Below are 23,025 nucleotides of genomic sequence, written 5' to 3' on the forward strand. Positions count from 1 at the left end.
TGATTCTGGGGTGGGGGTATCCCTGAGAGGTAGGAGTCAGCCTAGGAACCCAGATGACTCAGGGCAAGACCAAGCAAGGGCTCCACCACCCCACCCAAAGATAAGCAGGTACTAGAGCCTAGCCTGGGCAGAAAGCCTCAGTTTAGGAACTAAGGCGAGAGAGAGAGAGAGAGAGAGAGAGAGAGAGGGAGGGAGAGAGAGAGAGAGAGAGAGAGAGGGAGGGAGAGAGAGAGAGAGAGAGAGAGGGAGGGAGAGAGAGAGAGAGAGAGAGGGAGGGAGAGAGAGAGAGAAGCAAGCCAAAGAAGACCCCAACCAGTATTCAAAAAACACTATTGTAGATCTAAAAGGAATGAGTAATGCTGTGACAACTGTAAGCAGAGACTCAAAGAAAAATGGATTTTCCATAAAGACTATATTAATACCTGGAAGAAATGAGCAAGATATTTTAAAAAATCAAATCAAAGTTCTAGAGAAAAGAATTGGAAGGAGGATAAATAGCTTTGAAGAGAAACTCCTAAAAACTAGAACAGACAAAACAAAAATGATGACTCCATGAGACAAAAAAAAATTTAGAAAAAATCAAGAGATTAAAAAATAGAAAAAAAGGTAAGCTATAAAAAACTGAATTGGAAAACAGATCAAGGAGAGATCATTTAAGAATCATTGGACTTCCTGAAAACCATGATTAAAAAAAGCCTGACCCCTTTATTTCAAAAACAATAAATGACAACTGGCCAGAGAAGAAGCAGAGGGCAAAGTGAAGGTAGGAAGTATCTATCCACCAGTCACCTCATGAAAGGACCCCCAAAAGGAAAAGTCTCAAGCATGTCCTATCCAGAATTTGGAGAGGAAAAAGAAAGAAAAAAGAAGAAATAAAAAGAAAAAAACCTCTAGAAAGAAGCAGTTTTTATGCTTTCACCCAGGACCTGGCAGCTTCCACTCCAAAGGAGAGATCTTGGAGGACATTATTCCATAAGGCAAAGATAGACTTACTTATTCTCCAAAGCCAAGGATCATCCTACCAGGGGAAAAATGGATCTGTAATGAAATAGCAGTTTGGTTAGAAATATCAGACTCAACACAAACAAGCTGGGATGGGAAGGGTCGTTAAAAGGGAGGATAATACTGGGGAGGGGCAAGCTAGTTTCTCAAGCAAAACAAATCTACTTATCCTTGAAGGGGACAGTGTTAAAAGGAAAAAGAAAAGAAAAGCAACTAGAATCTGGGGGTTCTTATCAGTTGGGGAATGGCCGAGCAAATTGGGGTATATGAAAGAGAATTTCCAGGGATCTTGGGGAGTAGGAACTGATGAAGATGGAATGGGCAGGACCAGGAGAACAGTTTATACAATGACAATAACATTGTAAGGAAAAATGACTTCAAAAGACTTAAGAACTCTTATCAATCATGTTTCCAGAAGACTTAGGGTGAATGAAGCATGTCACCCCCCCCACTCCTGACAGAGAGGTGATGGAAACAATGTACAGAAAAGAGGCATCCATTATGGACCTAACCACTCATTTTTCTTGACTATGCTTATTTGTTACAAGGCTTCTTCTCCCTTTTTTCCTCACAGTTTTTAATTGGGGGGGGGGAGTTGTGAGAAGTGGGGAGAGTTAGGAATAATGTTGCTAAGAAAAAAATGGTCACTGAAACATTTTTCAAAATGTATAGAATACCCCAAAGAGATTAAAGAAAAAGGAAAAGGGCCCAAATGTACAAGAATATTTACAGCAGCTCTTTTTGTGGTGGCAAAGAACTGGAAATTGAAGAGGTATCCATCAATTGTGGAATGGCTGAACAAGTTATGGCATATGAATGTGATGGAATACTGTTGTGCTGTAAGAAATGAAGGGGATGATTTCAGAGAAACTTGGGAAGACCTATATGAACTGATGCAGAGTGAAGTGAGAAGAACCAGGAGAACAGTGTATAGGAGAACAATAACATTGTAAAGACAAATAACTTTGACAGACTTAAGGAGCTGGAGAAGGCAGATTCTGGTTAATCAAAAAAATTAATTTAAAAATGAATGCAAAAAAGTGAACAGAAGAAAAGGAAGTTAGAAGAAAGCATAGATGAGGATAATTTTGTAAGTAGCATGTAGAATTAGCTCTGTGCTCTTTAAGCAAAAGCAAACAGTGTGAAGTGGTTATCATGTAAAATCCTCTTTTTGTCTTCTGTGTTTAGGAAAATGCTTATTTTTGGTATGTTTTAATTCAGAATTTAAAAAAATAAAAATAAGGATAATGACTTCTTTTTTGGATGTGTCTTATTTGAGATGCCTACAGGACATGCTGGTGGAGACACACACACATACAAACATGCGTGTATATGTGCATATACATATTTACACACACATATATATGTTATTTGCATAGAGATGATAAATCGAACCCATGGAAGCTGATATCAAAGGGCTGTGTAAAGAAGAAGACCTAATACAAAGGCCTGGGTTTCTCTGAGGAGGGGTAGTCAGCCAGGTAGGAGGAGAGGCATCCTAAAGAAACTGAGAGGAAAGGGTCAGGAAGGATGAGGACTGAGAAAGGCTCTCCAGGCCTGGCCATCAAGAGATCTCTGATGATTATGGAAAAAAGCCATCTCAACTGAGTGATAAAGTTTGAAACCAGGCTTCAAGGGGTTGAGAAGTGAGTGACAAGACAGAAAGTGGAAGTAGTAAGTGAAGACATGGCTTTTTCTAGGTCTTTGAGAGGGAAGACAGACGGGAATGGTGGAATCCTAATAAAGATAGACCCCACTGAACAGCAGGCCCACTACCCCTACCTAGCCACTTACTCCCCCCCCCCCCCACTCGATATCCTAACTTCATATATGCTTCACTGCTCATTAGAACAACAGGTGTCTCCATGAACTCATATTTCTCACAGAACATAAGGCGTGTCCATGTGATGGGATCCCAGACACTGCTTCTAGCTAGCCACTTCCCCCAGACCCATTTCTCATATTTCCCACAGAAACAGCAGGTGTGTCCATGTACTCAACTACAACCACATCCATCTAGTCTCATACAGGACCTACAATACTCAGCCAATCAGAAAGCAGCACCACCAGGATGCCCAAACAGGTTATGGAACCCAAAACAATAGAAGTGACTTTCCCTAAGTAGGCACCTGTGCAGTAAGAGTAAAGAACTGATCTAGACTGAACTTAAGACGTAGAGAGGCTTATTATAATATCATTATCACACATACATACCCCCCCCAAAAGGGGTATTCCCATGGAATTCCCACGATCTAGTCTAGTAACCTGGTCAAGGGAGGGTATGAAGCTAGTCTGTTATGACCTGTTCTTGAGGAAGCCATCTTAGTTCTTTGGGATTACCATTTCCTTTTCTAAATATTCGTCGAAATCAGGCAACACTTGCTGTGCTTCAGTTCTATAATGCCCCTCTTGTTCCTTCTGGTCTTGGAAAGATTACTCTCAGTTGGTCATCAGTTACAGCCTCCTGTTTTCTTCCCCCAGTTTTGAGATGTAGCTTGTCTGGGCCTCATGATTTCAACCCATTGAAGAAATGTAGGTACTCTTAGGATCTCCTTATATTGGGTGTTAATTTCCTGTTAGCCATTTTTGTTTTGTTCTTTCTAATCCAAACACAGTTCTCCTTGGGCATTCCCTCTCATTTTCCCTAACAAACTGCCCACCCCCCTCAGCCTCTAATTTTTAATCTTTCCTTATCTATTGGCTCCTTCCCTGCTGCCTACAAACATGCCCATGTTTTCCTCATCCCCCAAAAGCCCGCACTCAGTCCTACCTTTCCCACTAATGTAGTCCCTATCCCTTTCCTCTCTTTCTCTGCTAACCTCCTGGGGGTGGGGAACTGTATATACTCCGTGCTTCCACTTCCTTTCCTCTTACTCTCTTCTAAACATACAGTTCCTCTAAAATCTGTCTTCTGACCTCATCAGTCAACTAAAACTGCTCTCCACTGGTACGGCTGATCTCTTAATTGACCAACTGAATAGCCTTTTCTCAGTCCTCATGCTTCTTGACCTCTGCAGCATTTGGCCCTCATTTGACACACTCATCTCATCTCATCCTGAAGACTCTCTCCTTTCTCTTTGTGTGCCTCTTGGTTCTCTCTCTTCTGGTCTGACTATTCTTCAGTCTCCTTTGCTGGATCTTCATCCACATCACATCTACTATCTGTGGGTGGCCCTCAAGGCTGTTTCCTAAACTTTTAGAGGCCCCTAGGTAGTGCAGTAGATAGAGTGGTGGCCTCAGGAAGACCTGAGTTCAGATCTGACCTCAGAAACTTACAAGTTTGTGTGACCCTGGGCAAGTCACTTAACCTCAGTTTCCTCATCTGTAAAATGGGGATAGTAATAGCACCTACCTCACAGGGTTGTTGTGAGGATAAAATGAAATATTTGTAAAGCTCTTAGCACAGTGCCTGACCCATAGTATGTACAATATAAGTGCTTTATTCCCTTCTCTTATTCCCTCCCCTTATCTTCTCTTTTCTGTCTATACTATCTTGTTTGGTGACCTCATCAGTTCCTATGGGTTCATCTCTATGCAGATGATTCTCAGATCTTCCTATCCATGGCTAGTCTCCCTCCTTAGCTCCAATGCCACTTTACCAACTGTCTATTGGACGTTTCTCATTGAACGACTCACAGACATCTCCAACTCAACATGTCCAGTATAGAACATGTGATCATTTCCTCTTAAACACCTCCCCTCTGTTTAGCTTAACTGTTATCATCATCTTCATTTTATTTATTCAGTATTGGCATCATCCCCAACAAACATTTCTGAAGTGCCAGGCTCCGTATGAGGCAATGAGGATACAAAGAGAGTCAAAAGGCAATCCCTGCCCTTGAGGAGCTCCCATTCCAATGAGGGAGACTACATGCAAATGACCTTGTACACACAAGATGTATACAGGGGAAAAGGAGCAAAAGCTCAGGCAGTGATGAGGATAGAAAAGGATAGGAAATTAGCTTTCCTCTATGTGGGCTTCTCTATATGACATTTATCATATTAAAAATTTTAGAATTATTATGAAAAAAAGCTCCCTGTTACTTTTGAGGACACCACCATCCTTCTAGTCACCCAGGCTCAAAAACTGAGAGTCACCCTAGAATCCTTATTATCACTCAGCCCACATATCCAATCTGTTGCCAGTTCTTGACTTTACTACCTTCACAACATCTCATATACATCTAGAATAAGTGACATTCTGGGCCTGAGGAACAGTCAGTGCGGAAAAAGAACATGCTGGATTCTGAGAAAAACCAGAAGACCGGTGTCCCTGGGAGTAGAGGCTGTGGAACAGAGTAGAGTGGTAAGAAGCCTAGAAAGGTAGGAAGGGCTTTCAGGGTGAAGCAGAGGATTTTGTATTTAATCCTGGAGGTCACAGGGAGCCAATGGAATTTATTGACTAGGGGTGAGGTTGTAGGGGGTGACATAATCAGATCAGTGCTTTAGGAAGGTCCCTTTGTCATCCAACTGGAGGACGGGGAGAGACCAGTCAGCAGGCTACTGAAATAATTAAAGCCTGAGGTAAGGAGGGACTCTGTGAATGGGGAGAAAAGCGCACCCCCCCCAGGGGTGTGCTGGGGGCAGCTTCTTAAATGTTCAGTGTGAGCATTTACAACTCAGAAATCTGTGAAAGCTACCGATCAGGGCTTGGTTGATTGTTTTGCTGATTGTCTAGCCTTAAGAAAATGATGGATAAAAAGTTAATAATGTAGATTAAACCTAAAAGTATGTCCTAAGGATCCCCCCCCCAAAGCTGGTTGTTAAACACTTATCAGTGTTTAACTTAACACTTATCCTGGATGTATATGAGCTGTTGTGAAAGTAGTAAAGACAAGAACTGGCAACAGATTGGATATGTGGGCTGAGTGATAAGAGGATTCTAGGGTAACTCTCAGTTTTTGAGCCTGGGTTACTAGAAGGATGGTGGTGTCCTCAAAAGTAACAGGGAGCTTTGGGAGAGGGAAGGATTTTGGGTGGGGAGAAGATAATGAGTTCTGTTTTGGACACAAATTTAAGATGCCTTTGGGATATCCAGTTCAAGCTGTCCAATAGGCAGTTGGTGGAACTGGAGCTCAGCAGAGAGGTCTGCGCTGGATCAGCAATTCTCAAAGTGAGATCTGAGCAGCCCAGTGGTCCCCAAGACCTCTAGAAGGGGTCCTCAAGGTCCAAATTATTTTCATAATAATTCTAAAATTTTTAGTATGATAAATGTCATATAGAGATGCTCACTTAGAGAAAAGTTCTTTGAGGGGGAGTGGAAAGGGATACTGAGACCCTTTTGACTCAATCAATACATTGGAGAATTAGCTGCATGGAGATGATACTCAAATCCATGGGACTTCTCATTCTAATTCACCACCACCAGATCTATTACCTTGCCAACCATGTTGTTTCTGCCTTTACAATATCTCTTCTACATGTTGATCAGGCCCTCATCACCGCTTGCCTGGACTCTCACTTTCCAGTGGGTATCCCTGCCGCAAGTCTCTCCCCACTCCACTCCATCCTCCACTCAGCTGCCAAAGTGATTTTTCATAATTAGAGATCTGAGCTCCCTATTCAGTGCACACCAGTGGCTCCCTGTTACCTACAGGATCAAAGATCAAGTCCTCTGTTTGGTATCTGCACCTGTTCCCAGCCTGGTCCCTTCCTCTCTCTGCTGTCTTCTTACAGCTCTCTCTCTCCTTCCTGCTCCCTACCATCCAGCCCCACTGGTTTAACCATTGTTCTCCAGACCCAGCACTCCAGCTCCTGGCTCCTTATCTTTGTAGTGGCCACCACCCATGCTTGGAATGCTCTTCCTCATTATCTCTGCCTCAGTTTCTTTGGCTTCCTTTGAGATTCATTTCAAATCCTGCCTTCTACAGGAGGCTTTTCATGGCTCTCCCTCCCCAATTGCCCATGCCTTTAAGACTAACTCCCGTATATATCTTGAATGTACCTAATTATTTATGTGTCTCCCTCACTACCTTTGTAACTTCCTCGAGGTCAGTGAATGTTTTTCCTTTCTTTGTATAGCTTAGTCTCTAGAACATAGTAGGTACACACCAATGCTTGCTGATCAAGTAAATGGAGGTAAAATAACAGATGTAGTGGTGGTCCTGGGGAGGTATCTTCAAGGTGAGAAGCCCACTGCAGGTCTCAAAGTGGAAGAGTTCAGAGAATTGACAGCAGAGCTGGGAGAGAATTGAGCGTGGATGGCCTGGCTACAGATTTGATGAGCATGCCATTTATGCCTTTAAATCATTGATGAAAAGGTCAGAGTGCCCAAGGTCAGGTGCAGATCTCTGGAGCCCTCCATTAGTGACCTCTGACCAAATAGACATTGACTCATTAAGGACCAACCTTTGAAGATCCCAGAAATATTTATGTTTTACAAATCACTTTCCTTATAATACTCCATAAGGTAGTAGTGAATATGTCATTAATTCCATTTTACAGAGGAGGAAACTGAGGCTCAGAAACCCAAAATGACTTCTTAGTCACACAGTTAAGCAGCAGTCAGGATTCAAGCGGGACTCCAAGCCAGTACCCTTCTTGCTACACTATGCTGCCTTCCTCCCTTACCACCTTCTCTCTCTCTCTCTCTCTCTCTCTCTCTCTCTCTCTCTCTCTCTGTGTGTGTATGTGTCTGGCTCTGTCTCTCTGTCTCTCTTTCTCTCTGTCTGTCTCCCTCCCTTCTCTTTCCCCCTTCTCTTTCTTCTTCTCATCTTTCCCCCTTCTCTCTCTCTCCCTCCCTCCTTCCTTCCCTTTCTCTCTCCCTCTCCCTTCCCCCCCTCCCCCTCTCCCCCCCCCCCCCCCCCCCCCCGTCTCAATCTGTCTGTTCCTCTGTTTCTGTCTATCTCTGTTTCTCTCTCTAAATGTGAGATGAGTTGTAGGGATATTATTATCTTCACCCCCTTCCCTGACCAGGGGAAAAACAACACTGCCACTGTATCACAAACTACACCCTTAACAGACAGGCCAGTCATATCTAGAGACTTAAGCCAACTGTAGAGTGCAGGAAGTTTTCTGTGATTTTCCTCTATGGAGGTAGCAATGAGCCCCCAGCTCATGGGTCTGTCAATAAGTGGATGATCTATTTCTCTGTTTCCCAACAGTTTGGGAGCAGGGGCCTTGCCTTGCTTGCTGCTGGGCCCTGTGTGGGCCAGAGTTATGACAGTGTCAGCTTTTCCAGGGTTTCTGTCTGTCTCTTGCTGCAGAGATTTGGCAGACCCCTCAGTCCAATGTGATGGGTCTTAAATCTTCTTCCAGCTGGGCTGGGCTATTAGATTTATATGTATTAAAAAAAGAAATGAAGTGTTTACTGGTGGGGCAATTTAGAGAAGATCAAAACAGACTAGGCTGAACCCTCCCCCTGGTCCAACCCTCACCTCCACTTTGTCTCCCTCCATCAAGCCAGTCTAAATGTTGACTTTGCAGGGGTGGCTGCTGATCTGATGCCTGGGAATTTCTATTCCCATCCTGGCTGCTGCTTTCTTGTTTTTTTCTGTCAAAAATGGGAAGTTCTTTTCAATCCCTTATTTACTTATATATGGTACAGATGCATGGTAGAAGTGGGGGTGTGGCTGTTTTAGCAACCGAGGAGAAAATGCCCCACACACAGAAGCATTGCATTGTAGTAAAAAGAGGGCCAAACTTGAAGGCAGAGGACCTGGGTTCAGATTCTGGCTCTGTGTGATACAGAGTTGTTGCTTCAGTTTCTTACCCTTTACTTCCTTCCTCTATAAATTGAGGAAGTTGGGACTCTGACTTCTGGGGAGTCTTCTCTCCCCAAATCTTTGAGCCTGCAGCAAAATCACAACCCAAAGCACAGGGGAGTATTGGGAGACCCTTTGCTCACTGCCCTGTGCAGATCTAATGGAATGGGTTGGAAGTAATGGAGAAGAGCTGGAAAACCACATGGAGAAACTAGGAAAAATATGCTTATTTCTCTAGTGAGCTGAAAAAGGTAAGAAGGGGGGCAGAAGGGCCCATTGAGCGCTCCTTTGCTTCTCTCCACTTCCTCTTGGGGCAGTCAGCAAGTTCCCTAAGAGCCTCCTTTGCCCTGTGGGTCCTTCCCTGTACAATAAGAGGCCTATGAGATTGTAAACTCCTTGAGAGTTGTGGCTGTTTGTGTCTGAATCCTTAGAAACAAGCCCAGGACCTGGAATGGGTGAGAGAAAGGATTCTCGTTCAGGTTCAGATCAGATCAGAAGGCTTCCAAAAGCCCTTTCTTTTCTGTGGGGGATTCTGGGAAATATGTAGGTGATTAATAAATGTTGAATCAAATAGGTGCCCCAGTTTGGTCTCCTACCATGCATTTCTTTTATCGGGCCATCAGGGCCTTTGTGTTAGAGGTAAATCAGTTGGCCCTCAGAAGATGGAAATTAGAAGACTCTAAATGCTGAGGGCTATACCTACCCCAGGTCACCATGGGAGCCAGCCTCAATATCCTTCAGCCGAGACCCTGCCTTCTAATTGAAGGAGACTTTGGGGAAGCTTCATACCTCATCTAAGAGGCAGAGCCATTAGCAGGAACCCTGGACCTGCTTTTTCTTCCATTCCTCCTGGGCCACTCTGAACGATTGAATCCCTTCTGAACTTTTTTGCATATTGCAAAGCCAAATGCTAGCTCCCAAACCCCAAGCAGGAGCTGGGCCTTGGACATGCCTGGCAAGGTTCATGTTTCCAGAGACAGGATGGGGAATATATTTATTGCTCACTGTGTCAGCAGGGTTTCTGTCGAAGGCCAGCGTTGGTCAGCTCCCTTTGGGTGGTAGGAGCAGGCATTGGGGGAGGGAGGCAGAGACCAAGGAAATGTGATGGGTGTTATGTTTGGAGGAGAGGCTGGATTCAGGGCTGGGAATTCCCAAAGGAATATACACAGGCCTATGAAATAAATAAGAAAATATATAAATGGATATAAAAATATAAAATAAATAAGAATATACACAGGCCTGTGAAATAAATGAGACAATATATAATTATATATATAAAATAAGAAACATCCAGGCTTGTGAAATAGCTAAGAGATCTGGAGTTCTTTGAAGAGTACAATGTATGTGTGTGAGTGTGTGGCTCCACATAGGTTGCGTTGCCAGGCCCAAACATTTGACTTCCCAAAAACTTCTCATCACATGGTGTAGTGGAAGGAGCCTGAGTCTTGGTGCGGCATCTCTCCAGGCTCCAGGCCCCAGGCCCCAGGCCCAGCTGCCCCATTGACCAGCTGGGACAAGTTACTCTCCCTCCCTGGGCTATAGTTTTCTCATTAGTAAAATGAGGGGGTTGGATTAGATGAGTCCCAAGCTCTACCATTTTATGATTAAGCCTGTCACATTCTCTTTCGAACATTTGTTAGCCACGGGCTAGTAACCTTGTTACTCCTAGGATAGAATCTAAACCAGGGGTGGGGAATCTGCAGCCTCAAGGCCACACGTGGCCCTCTAGGTCCTCAGGTGCTACCTTTTGACTGTGTTCAAGTTTCACAGAACAAATCCTTTTATTAAGGGGATTTGTTCTGTGAAGTTTGGATTCAATCAAAGGGGTGCACTTGAGGACCTAGAGGACCATGTCTGGCCTCGAGGCCTCAGGTTCCCCACCCCTGGCCTTGAGCTTGGCTCTCAAAGTTCTCTTCAGTCTGGTCCCACACCTTTTGTGCTCTTCCCCTACACAACTCCACTGCTTCAATTTTCATCAGTCATTTAGTCAAAAAGCCTTTATTAAGCCCTTACTGCCAGGCCCAGTGCTATGCACTGAGGATACAAAGACAGGAAAGGCTGGGGTCAGGAAGACCTAGATTTAAATCTAGCCTCAGACTCTTGGCAGCTTTGCGACCCTGGGCAAGTCACTTCACTTCTCTCTGCCTCAGTTTCCTTATCTGGCAAGTGGGTATAATAATAGTACCTACCTCCCATGGTTATTGTGGAGATCAAGTGAGTTGGCTTTGCAAACCTAAAAGTGCCGTGTAAATGTTGGCTGTCAAGGAGCTTCTATTCAGATGGGGGAGACGTGTAAGTAGCTACCTATGTACACACGTGACACATTCAGAGCAGACGGGACCAGATCTGTAAGGGGAAGGCAGGGAGACAAGGAAATGCCTGTAGTCTTGAAGGAAGATAGAGGAGCCAGCAGGCAGAGGTAAGGAGGAGAATATTACCAGCATGGGTGGTGGCCTCTAGGACAAAGGTACGGAGGCAGGAGCTGGAGTATTGAGTTTGGAGAACTAGGGTTAGTCCAGTGGAGCTGGATCATAGGGAGGGGAGGGAGCTGTAAGGAGGCCAGACAGGGAGGAAGGGGCCAGGATGGGACCAAGTACAAATGCCAAACAGAGGACTTGATCTTTGATCCCGTAGGTGGGAATGCATTGAGCAAGGTTGGGACAGGGCCAGAGCTCCATTTTAGTCAAATCTCTTTGGCAGCACAATGGAGATCGGATTGGAGTGGGGAAAAACTTGAGGCAGGGACACCCAGTAGAAGACTATTTCTGGAGTCCAGGTGAGAGGTAATGAGGGTCCAAATGTATACAAGAAATGTTGTGAAGGGAGGAATAACAAGACTTGACCATGGTTCAGATCTGTGGGCTTAGGGTTAGGGAGTGCGTTGGAGGCATGAGGGATTCGAGGCCTGTGGAAAGTCATGGAGATTGGACACAGAATGTCAAATAACGCCCAGGGAGAAGGCCAGTTTGGTTGGCCCATGGAGTATGTGAAGAGAAATCATGTATGAGGCCGGAAAGGTAGATCAGAGCCAGGTTGTGAAGGACTTGAAATGGCAGGCATTTTATTTCTATCTTAGATGTGAAGGGAAGCCACTGGAGTTTATTGAACAAGGGATTGACGTGGTCAGACCTGTGCTTTAAGCAAATCATTCTGGCAGCTGGTGGAGGATGGACTGGAGAGGGGAGAGCCTTGGGCCAGGAAGAGACATCGGGAGGCCGGTGCCTAATGGTCCAGGGGAGAGGTGGGGAGGGCTTGAACCAGAGTAGTGGCTGGGATGGGGGAGGGGTTGGGTCCAAGGGAGATTGTACAGGCCGAAATGACAAGGTTTGCAGCTGATTGGATGGGGTGGGGGAGAGTGAGAAGTCAAGGATGACCCCAAGATTTCAAAGCTGGGTGACTTAAAAGACAATAATTGATTGCCTTGACAGAAATTGGGAAGGGAGTTTGAGGGGGAAGGGGGTTTGAGGGAAAGATAAGTCCTGTTTTGGCCATGTTGGCTTTGAGATGTTAGTGGGATGTCTGGTGGGAAAAGCCCAATAGGACATTGGTGTTGCAGGCCAGCCCAGCTAAAGACAGGAGTCAGGTGTTAAGCCCTGGCAGGGCAGGGCTCGTTGCATTCGTCTAGTGCCTGCACAGTCTAGGGCATACCTGCTGCTGTTGCTTAATATTTCTCTCGTGGGAGGGGTGCTTTTTTGTTTTATTCTCCCCTCCCCCCGCCCCCACTGACCCAGCTTTTTGCTGGAAATGGAGGCCCAAAGGCCAGCTTGGGGGGGGCAGTGTTGGTAAAGGGCAGGGGAGAAAGGGGAGGGGAGGCCAGGCAGAACATTTTGCTCTTTGAATTCAAGGGAACCGTCCAATTTCTGTATGTTTGCTCTGTGGTTAAGCCCCTGTTCTATGTGTGTCTTGGATCTGTTTGGGCAGAGAACACGTGTGTCTTTGATTAACCTTTGGTTTGCTCCTCTGCTGTACTGAGTACAGTGCCCACCCCCACCCACCCCCCAGCAGCGGAGCCCAGCCTGGGCTGCAGCAGAGGCCCTGGGCTGTGGGAGGGAAGGCCCGAGGGAAGACCCCCAGAGAGTGATGGAGAAGACTCAAGCCACTTGGTGCTCCCACAGTTACCCCATCCTTGCAGCAGGGCTGGCTTTGGGCTGTCAGGGGTCGGGGCTGCTTAGCAGAGCACATGACAAGGCATCTTGCTACTACCAGACACCAGCAATTAATATGTCCAGGCAGCAGCGGGTGCCTCATGAATATGTTAATGTACCACATGACAGCTGTCTAATCTTGGGGGGGATGGGGACGGGCCAGGGCCCCCAGAAACCCTTGCCAGACTAGCTCTGGAGAAACAGTGAGGCGTAGTGGAAAAGGCTTAGCTTGGGATTCAGGCAACTTGGGTTCAAGGCTCAGCTCCAACACTTAGCAGCTGTGTGACTATGGGCAAGTCAGTGGCCCTCTCTGAGCCTCATGACTGGCTTTTTAAATGAGGATAGTCATTTGGAACATTGCCTACTTTATGGCTTATTATGAGGAAGCTGCTTCATAAAGTTCAGGAAAGAGAGGCAGCCGTGGGTGTTCCTATGGCTGCTCCTGCTGAGCCCAAGGCACCTTTCTCCTCTGTACAAAGCTTGCCTACTTTTTGTCACTGCCCATGGGCAGAAGAAAGCAAATGGTGTTTTTTTAAAGGTGAGGAGGAGAGGCCTGGACTTAGGAGCTCCTTGATAAGGGAAGTCCCAGACCAGTGAATCTCTTCTAACGGTACAGCTTCCAGGCTCAGGGAGTTGCCTCCAAAGTCCGGAGAGTGTGGCTACTTACAGTAAAGGCAAGGGTCCTTCCCAGCTTGAGTTTTGTGGACTACAGCTTACACTGTGTATGTGATGTTTGTACATCAACGTTTACGTGTTATTTCCCCTCCCCCATTAGATTGGAAGCACCTCAAGGGCAGGGACTGTTTTTGCCTTTCTTTTTCTTTCTAGCCCTGAACTAGGTATCTGGTACCTAGTAGGAGCTTAATAAATGCTTGTTGACTTGGTACCTAGTAGGAGCTTAATAAATGCTTGTTGACTTAGTACCTAGTAGGAGTTTAATAAATGCTTGTTGGCTTGGTACCTAGTAGGAGCTTAATAAATACTTGTTGACTTAGCACCTAGTAGGAGTTTAATAAGTGCTTGTTGACTGGACTCCTGCTTGCTGGTCCTCAGCTCCATACTCCATTTCCTGACTCCTTGTCTTGGCATTGACTGTGCCCCTGCTCCCCAGCCTGCCATATGTGAAATGCTCCCATTTCTCACTTCCTTGGCTTCCTTTAAGACTCCCCTTCTCCAGGAGGCCTTTCCCAGGCCCTCAACTGCTAGTGCCTTCCCCTCTACATTGTCTTCTATCTCTTCCTTCTCTTGTATATGGACCTAGTTCTTTCCATGCTGTGAGTTCCTTGTTTCCCCAGTGCTTAGCACGTTGCATGGCACATAGGAAATGCATAATAAAATGCTTGTTGATTGACTGTCTGATTTGGCCCCTGGCCTCCAGATGATCGTGCCGAATGGTTAGACACCGAACAATTGTAATTGCCTTTGAACGAACATTAAAAAGACCAACTGTCGGACCGAGTGATTTGCTACATAAGAGTTAATAATTGTCCTTTGTTGGTACTCAGAAGTGCTGTGATTTCCTGGGTGTGGGTGTTGCCCTGTATAAACATCGAAGCTGGTAAGGCAATGCAGAGAGGGCTAGACTCAGAGGCAGGAAAGCCTGGGTTCAGATCTTGCCTCTCTCACTAGCCACATGACTCTGGCAAGTCCCTTCACTTCTCTGGGCTTGAGTTTCCTATCTATAAACTGGGGCTAATAGTAGCTGTAGTGCTGGCCTCCCCTTCTTGTTGAGGGGCTCCAGGAGCCAGTGGGTAATGTGCCTTCTGGGTATGGTGAAACGCCACCCAAATGTCAGTTACTAACAACCGTCCTGGACAGTTGAAGAATCCATCGCTGTGGGCCAGCCTGGCTAGGATGGCCATTCCCAGGCTTGTGCTCCCCCAGCACAGCCTTTAGGAATGAACCCAGACTCCCCTTCATGGCCAGCTCCAGCACAAGAGGAGGCCTGGGAACGATAGCTGACATCCCTAGAGTGCTTCGTAGTGTATGGAAGGGCTTCCCTCAGCCAGTCCCACAAGATAGGAAGTGTAGCGATTGTTCTTCTTATTTTATAGACTGGGAAACTGAGGCTTGGAGAGGGGAAGGTCACAGAGCTAAGTGACCAGCTAGTCCCAAGCCCTCATTTTATAGTGAAGGAGCCAAGGCCCAGAGAGGCCCCAGATCACATGGCTAGTCGCGGATAGAGATGGGTCCAGAGCCAAAGTCTCCTGGTGCTGGCCTAGTGCTCCTTCCCTCCTGTCACACGGCTTTGAGTAGGGGCTCACGGTTTGGTTCAGGTTGTTGGAGGCTAGGAAACACAGTGGCTAGAGTAAGGAATTTAGACTCAGAGGACCTGCATTTGAATCCTGGACCTGCCACTTACTGTCTGATTGACCTTAGGCAAGTCTCTTCCAGACCTCAGCCTCAGTTTCCTCATCTGTCAAATAAAGGAGTTAGACTAGATGACCTGGGAGTTCCTGGCCCTGGAATCTTAGGCAGCTTCCTTTCCTTCCCTGGGCCTCATTTTCCATCTCTGTAAAATGAGGAGGTTGGATAAATGACCTCGGAGGGCCCTGGCAGCATGAGATCTCTGACCCTCTGGGTTTTTAGTCTCTTTGACTCAAAAGACTGGTGGCTGAGCAAGGGAGATTCATTTGCATAGCTCAGTCAGGTTTGATGATGGTTTCTGGGAAGACACTGGCAGCTCAGTGCTTGGGTTTGGCTGCCCGCAATCAGGATAATGGAGACATTGCAGCATTGTGTTTTTACCCAGGATGCTTGGGTGCCTTCCTTTCAGCTCTTGCTAATCTGTCTAGAAGCTGCTGCTTCCCTCTCCCACTGCCTCGTGGGACATTGTGGCAGTCATGTTTGCCATCTGAGCCTCTTCTTGCTTTGGAAAGAAAAGAAGGGAACAACAAAGCCTTTGGCTTTGGCCCTTTTCCCTGTAGTTTGAATGGCCCTTCTGAGGGAACTTGGGAAAAATTGGAATTTGGCCCTTGGATGTGGGGAGGAGTTCCCTCATATTAGCCAGAGGCAGGCTAGGCAGATGACAAAATGTCCAGTCGCTTTACTCTTTCCCTATCAATGAGAGGTTGGAGTCCCTGGCTTTCCTCCTGTTTCCCTGGGCTTGTCACCTTTGTCCGTGGTCAGAGGGAAGCAGTGAGGTCCTTGAGGTAAATGGCTCAGCCTCTCTCCCAGTGAGGACTGTTAGTCAATCAACAAGCATCTACTGACTGTGGGCCACACAAAGGCTGAAGCAAGAGTTTAGTTCTACTGGGAGGATGCAACATGTTCACAGATAGGTAAATATGCACATATAGGGTATTCACAAAATAAATCACTACCAACTAGGGGAATCTGGAAAGGCCTGGACAAAACCGTGGAGGGAGGGAAATACAATGTTGTATATGGGACACAGTATGTAGGCCTGTTTGTCTGGGTGTAGTAAGAGCTCACATTTCTGTCACAAGAACTCTCTGAGGTAGGTGGGGAAAGTACTACTAGCCCCATTTCATACATGAGGAGACTGAGTCTCAGAGAAGTTAAGTTACTTAAAAGCTCAGGGTCACCCAGCTAGTGAACAGCTAACTCTTGAACTCTTGAACCCAGGGCTTCTGGCTCCAATTCCAGTACAGGGAAATGTTCTCTAAGACAAGCAGCAAGTCAGCCGGTTTGCTAGAGCACATTGTGTCATTGGTTGGAGCAGAACCTGGAAGAGCTTGAAATGACGATAAGATTAATAGCTAATGCTGCTAGAGCCCCTTTTTAAGGCTTGCAAAACATGTTATCTCATGTAATCCTCACATTAACCCTGGGAGGCAGGTGCTCTTATGATCCCCATGTTGTAGATGGGGAAACTGAGGCAGGCTCCTACCTTTGGGCTTCCTGCCACTAAGTCCAGCACTCTCTCCACTTTGCCACTTAGCTGCCTTAGAAGTTTCTTGGCTCTTTTCCTAAAGACAGTGGGGAGCAGAGAAGGGGCTCAGTCAGACAGACCCTGCTTGGCCTTCAGTTTCCTACAGGATTAGAAGTTTCTGGGCTATGGCTGTTCACAGTTTGCAGAATCACACGGTTGGATTTCACAAGAGAGAAAAGGACCTAAACCCTTAAGATTTCTTCTACTTCTGATTTTGTGATAATAATAGAAAGGAGACGGCATAGCAGTGGGAAGAGGCCTAGATCTTTGATTCCGATTCACTCTTTGTGGCTAATTAGGCACATGACCTTGGGCAGGCCACTTCCCTTCTATGGGACTCACTTTTCTGATGCATAAAATGAAAGGGTTGGATTAGGGGATTTCTGGAACCCTCTCTGGGTAGCTAGGTGGCACAGTGGATAGTGTGCTGGGCCTGGAGTTGGGAAGACTCCTCTTCCTTAGTTCAAATCTGACTTCACACACTTACTGAGCACACTGACCCTGGGCAGGTCACACCACCCTGTTTGCCTCAGTTTCCTCATCTGAAAAATGAGCTGGAGAAGGAAATGGCAAACCACTCCAGCGTCTTTGCCAAACTGAAATTAAACCACAACAGGAGAACCTCTCTAGCTCCAAAGCCTACAGTTCTAGAAATAACTGAACTACTCTAAGCATAGAGAGGTTCACCACTAGAATTTTGGCCACTGGATGATGAATTCACTGGCCATGTCAACCCTTTCAAACTTAAAAAAGAACACAAAAAGTCTGAGTCCTTTGCTCCTGTCCTTGCCCTTCCATAGCAAAGGTGCCAGCAGCACCCAAATGATTCACATTGCCTCTAGACCAGGGGACCTTTCAGACCTGGGGGCCCATTGACACATCTCAAGGAGTCCATGAACCTGGATGGGAAAAAAATGACAACTTGCTTTTTTACTTACCCTGAATCAAAGTGCAGCATTTCTTTCAATTGTTTAGGACTGTGATTCTGAGTAGGACTCCCTAGGTTTTGCTGGACTGCCAGAGGGGCCCAGGCTCAGAACCTTTTCTCTTGGCTGTTCTGAACATTCACAGCTGTAGGCATTTTCTATGGGAGCTCTTTGTCTAATGGCAGCCACGCTCTTGGATGAAGGGAATCCCATTCAATATTGCTATTCTTGAGATAAATGGGACTAAAAACAAAGGGAAATGGCCGCTAATGACGACATGGCTCCCAGGCCCTTCTTGGGGAGGCGGACCAAGGAGGGGAAGATCTGGCTTCATCATGGGTCCAAAGGCACCAAGCCACATGATCCCGTTGTCATAGGTCAGATTTCTCAGGTGGTCAAGGCAGCAGTTTTTAGATAGTTACTTACCTAGTGGCTGGAGTGTGTCCTTCTTCATTTCTTTCTCAGAAATCCTTATTTCCTACCAGGCTGTACCCACTTTTTTTGAACTCCCCTCCCCCTCCCTGCTCCTATGTCTGTTCCATATAGACCTCTATCTATGTTTTCTCCCCTGATGGAAAGTAAGCTCCTTGAGGGCTGGGTTGATCTCACCTTTGTCTTTGTATTCCTGAGCCTAGCACATCAGTGGGGCTTAATCAAGTGCTTGCTGATTTTACTGATGAAGACCGTGTGGCACAAAGAAGTTTAGAGACTTGCCCAAGGTCACACAGCTAATTACTGTCTGAAGCAGGATATGAGACTAGGTCTCTCTGACTCCCAAGCTGGCACTCTTACCTATCCCTACCCCCTGCCTCTGCTTCTGCTACTTTACAATTTACAAAGTACATTCACAGCCGTGATCTCCTTTGGTTTTTCTCAGCAACCCTGAGAGGAAGGCAGTTCAAGTATTCTTATCTCTAAACAGATGCGGAAGCTGAGGGCAGACAGGTGACTTCCCCAAAGTCACAGAGCTAGTACGTGTCATTGTTGTTGAGTTGTGTCTGACTCTTTGTGACCCCATTTGGGGTTTTCTTGGGCAGAAGACTAGAGGAGTTTGCCATTTCTTCCTCCAGCTCATTTTACAGATGAGGAAACTGAGCCTGGCAGAGTTAAGTGACATAGCACCTCAGTGCTGTCCATGGGGTTTTTTTGGCAAAGATACTGAATTGGTTTGCCATTTCCTTCTCTAGTGAATTAAGGCAAACAGAGGTTAAGTGGTTTTTTCAGAGTCGCACATCTAGTAAGTGTCTGAGGTCACATATGAGCTCAGGTCTTTCTGACTCCAAACCCAGTGCTCTATCCACTGAGCCATGTAGCTACCTCCTAGTGAGTGTTAGACATCTGGAATGGTTCCTGATGCTGCAGCATGCCAACCAAGCCTAGGGCTTTTTCTTTTATGCCATAGCCACCTACCTCCCTCTTGAAGGAGAAGATGGGCATGGAACAGTTGGAGGAAAAGACCACAACAGCAAAGGAGGATTTCAGTATATCTCTGTGGGGATGAATCAAGTCTGATTCCAGTATGTATGGGATACTTTGGCCTTCCAGTTTCTGTATGTTTGAAAGGAAGGACCCAATTGCTTCCAGATTATAATTACTTAATTCTTTGGGATTCATCATGCCGTCGTTTCCCCCTAGATTTTGGTATGTCTCATTTCCTGGGACTTTTCAGGGGTAGTGGTGAAGGTCCTTAAATGCCAGGGGGGAAGTTGTTGTTCCTAGCCATAGGAAGTGGGGTGAGTACTTGCTGTAGGACACAGATGGCCCTGCAAGAGGCCAAGGGGATTTGACATGTGATCCTGTTTTGTAGCCCCCACCATTGCTTTTGGCCATTTCCAAATTGGCCCGAGTCTCCAGATCCACACTTGGGCAGCCACCATGCAGATGGAAAGTAGGGCGTGTGGGGCTTGGCTGGACCAGCGGTCCCGAAACACTGCCTGGATCACTTAGTGCCCCAGGTGTGCCCTCCCCAGGAGTTCATGTGCTAAAATTGTGTCCTGGCTCAGTCCAGCTGGTCACTGTATATATAGTATCAAGGCAGCCTGGGGCCACACAAAGCATGGCTTTGGATATTTTTTTTAACTCCTAACTTGAGATCCAGCAAATCAGAGCCAGAGCCCTTCCCTTTATGCTGGGCAGCAAAACAAGATGGAATACCTGGGCAAAGCTAATGTACTAGAGAGTGCCGAGGTTAGGCATAAAGATCTGACCCCTGGCTAGAGGGCTCACATTTAGCACTTAGATGGTGGAGGACCCGCTATCTCTGTAAGCAAATGACAAGGCTTTCAGGAAATGGCACGAGGCAGGTGACAACAGGAGTTTTGCTTCCTCGCCACTCTCTTTGACCTAGCATGCTGTAGCATTCTCTCTCAGGGGCTTGCAGCTGCCAGTTGAAATGGGTGGGCCATGTATTATCCCATTTTACGGAGGAGGAGGAGAGGAAGGCTCAGGGACACTTGTCTTAGGATATTTGAGTCAGAGTCCAGTGCTTTTTCTGCCGTATCATGCCAGCCCATCTGACCACACTTTTGAAGTCTCCGTATTCCGTATTCCATTCCTCTCTCACCCCTCCTCCCCCACTGCTGCCAATTCTGCCTTGTTAAAGGGATCTTATGGGCTCTCTCACAGTCTGAAGAATAGACATAGTGATTCAAAGTTTATAAAGAACTTTCACATGCATCTTCATATTGTGGAGCACAGAATGTCAGAGCTGAAAGGCACCCTAGGATTCTTCTGATCTAGCCTTCTGATTTTATACATTAGAAAAATGGGGACCACAGAGGGGAGGATAGTGACCTATCCAAGGTCATGGAGCTACTAAAAGTACAAGAATCAGGACTCGAATCCAGGGCTTTGACCTCCTCATTCCCTGCTCTTTTTTAGCACATTCTGTTGTTTCGTTTCATGTTTATATAACCATAGGATCCTAGATCTAGAGCTAGAGGGGAACATCAATCAAGGCCAACTCCTTTTTACAGATGAGGAAACTGAGGTACAGAGAGGTTATGTGACTTGCTTCTTCAGTCTCTTTTCATATCTGGTGCTTTCTGTTTTGAAAAACCTCTCACGGTTGGGGTAAGAACTGCCTGTCACATCAGGAAGGCCAGGTGCTTGGGGAACGGCTCCTCAGTCTCAGGCTCTGCCAAGCTTAGAAACTGGTAGGAAACATGTTATTATCTCTGGCTAGCAAATTAGGAAACGGAGTCACTGATTGTCAGGTGCCTTACTGAAGGTCCCTGGGAGAGTGAGCGAGTTAGGGACACAAATCCTGCTTACTTTTTCACCTTGACTTTTAGGGATTTGCTTTCTGGCTGATGGGATTTTTCCTTGGCTTTTAAACATATGTATGAGTGGCATGAGCCATTCATTGTAGGTGTGAGAAGTGTGCCCGGGGAGCAGCTCTAGGGCTGAAAAGTTGGCCCACAATAATTAGCGGCTCCCCTTTTTGTTTAGTGACTCAACTTTATTGTCTTTATACTTTTTCCCCCCTTTTTTGTTTCCAGCCTTTTAGGTAGAATTCTTCTGGGGAAATCAACACATTTTCTTTCTGCGTGTTGCTTTCTCAAGAACAAAGGTGGCTGGGGGACAGAAGGAAGAGGAGGGGTCACTTTGCCTGCCTGCCCTGTGAGTATGGGCAAGCCTGATTTTTGTTTGGGGCTGCAAGCTAAGATTTCTTCCAAGGTATGCAAATCGGGAAGTTCTGATTTGTCAACTGCAGGCTGTTTCTTTAGGCACTGATGTATGAAATCCCTTACGAATTCTCCGATGAACACACTGCTAATTGCATCTCCACCTGCTCTCCAGCCTCCTCCCCCTTTCTCTCCCCCCCCCCACTCCTGAGGCAGCCTATAAATGTCCGTCTTTTGGAGATGGATGGTGACACATGCAGGATCAGCGATTCATAAAAGCTCGTTCCAGCCCTTGTCTTCAAGGCTCCTGGATTTCCCCCTGACTGCTTTTGTGTAAGTGTAGTAGAAGTGGCGTCAGAATCCACCACCCTTCTTTCTCTTGCTCGAGCTCAGTAGCTCGGCTGGATCGAGGCTCAACAGAAGCATCGGATCCGAGCTGAATTGTGGTGGTGGTAGGGGTGTGTATCTGTGTGTGTGTATATATTGGTGTGTGTGTGTGTACACACGTGTGTTTGTGGTAGGGGTTAGGGTGCTTCTAGTTCTTTTTTGGTGGGGGGAACAGGATAACTTGCCAGAGAATCTGCTGTGGACTAGTTTCCCCGAAGATCGAGGCGATGTTCCTGGTACAGTACACAGGTACAGTATGTGCTCTTGATTTTGCCAAACTGTTCCCATTTTTCCCCAAAGGGCATCCCTCCTTTCTTTGCTCCAGGTGACCTGGACTGAAGGGTAAATACTAGGGTTATAACGATCTGGCCACAGTTGCTGCATAAAGCTTGCCTGTCCCTGGCCACGGCATTCGAAACAGATGCCTTGTCTAAAATTCTGGGTTTCTGGTGGCATTTTCTCCCATACCTTAATTGTGCACGCTTCTCCGCTGTGGTCTTGTATTGAATTTCTCCCGTCTGATAATTGCAACTGGTAGTAGTAGTAGGTGGTACCCTAAGAAGTTTGCACAAAAGACTCGATGCTTTGGCATCCAAAGGTGATGCCAAAGCACTTCTAGCTGTTGGGTTTGTTTTGTTTCTTCTTCGGTTTTCTAACTCCTTGTGTTTGCTAATTGGTTGCTATAAATGTGGAATACATTTTAGAGCAAATGAACTTGGAACCGGAACAACTCCAGAGCACATCTGTAGCATAGATTTATTTCTCTTTCTTCGTAGAACACGAGAGGAAGAACGGTGGGCTTTGGTGTTGTGGGAAGAAGGCTAGGCTTTGGGGCAGAAGATTCAGTTCCTTATTGTGTGGGCAGGGCCTGCCTCCATCTGGGCCTCAGTTTCCCCTATGTGAAATTTAGGTGGTTGGCTAGATGGTTCCTAAGGTTCGTTTCCAGCTAAATCCAAGGATTCTTATGGTAACCGCAGAAAGCTATTAGCCCCAAACTTTGTGTTTTGACATATGTGGTGGGTGTCCCCCAACATGGCTCTGGTGTTTTTTCAAATGTCTGGGGACCAGGTGGTCTTCAGAAGTAGAGAATCTGAAGGTTCTTTGGAAGAATGTTTGACACCTAGGCTGAAAGTGTTTGTGGGCTCCCTTTTCCCTCAAGGGAGTCCCAGCAAGTTTGGTTTTCCTGATGAAGTTCAGTCCTTATATCAAGATCTTTGGATAATTTCTAACATCCTTTATTGTATGGGACCTGTTTACCCCCACCCCCCACCCCTTCCTGTTTTATAGGGCTTAAATATTGCACTCATAGCTTAAGAGCTCCCAGATCACTTTCTGTTTGGA

General features: G+C 46.3%; 1 protein-coding gene across 5 annotated transcripts in view; it reads left to right on the plus strand.

Annotated features, from left to right (window-relative positions):
- The window catches only part of ENOX2 (ecto-NOX disulfide-thiol exchanger 2), a 287,911-nt gene that overhangs the window by 7,549 nt on the left and 257,337 nt on the right, over window positions 1-23,025 (plus strand). Inside the window, exon 1 of one of the 5 annotated variants that reach the window (XM_036740046.1) lies at window positions 11,383-11,481. The exons of 1 other annotated variant lie outside the window; for it this stretch is intronic. The gene's annotated coding sequence lies outside the window, so the exon portion shown is untranslated. Of the gene's footprint in view, window positions 1-11,382; window positions 11,489-23,025 lie in introns of those variants that run through there. 3 more of the 5 variants (XM_036740043.1, XM_036740044.1, XM_036740045.1) reach the window with 3 other exon arrangements.

Source organism: Trichosurus vulpecula, chromosome X (genome assembly GCF_011100635.1).
Source record: "Trichosurus vulpecula isolate mTriVul1 chromosome X, mTriVul1.pri, whole genome shotgun sequence".
Taxonomy (NCBI): domain Eukaryota; kingdom Metazoa; phylum Chordata; class Mammalia; order Diprotodontia; family Phalangeridae; genus Trichosurus; species Trichosurus vulpecula.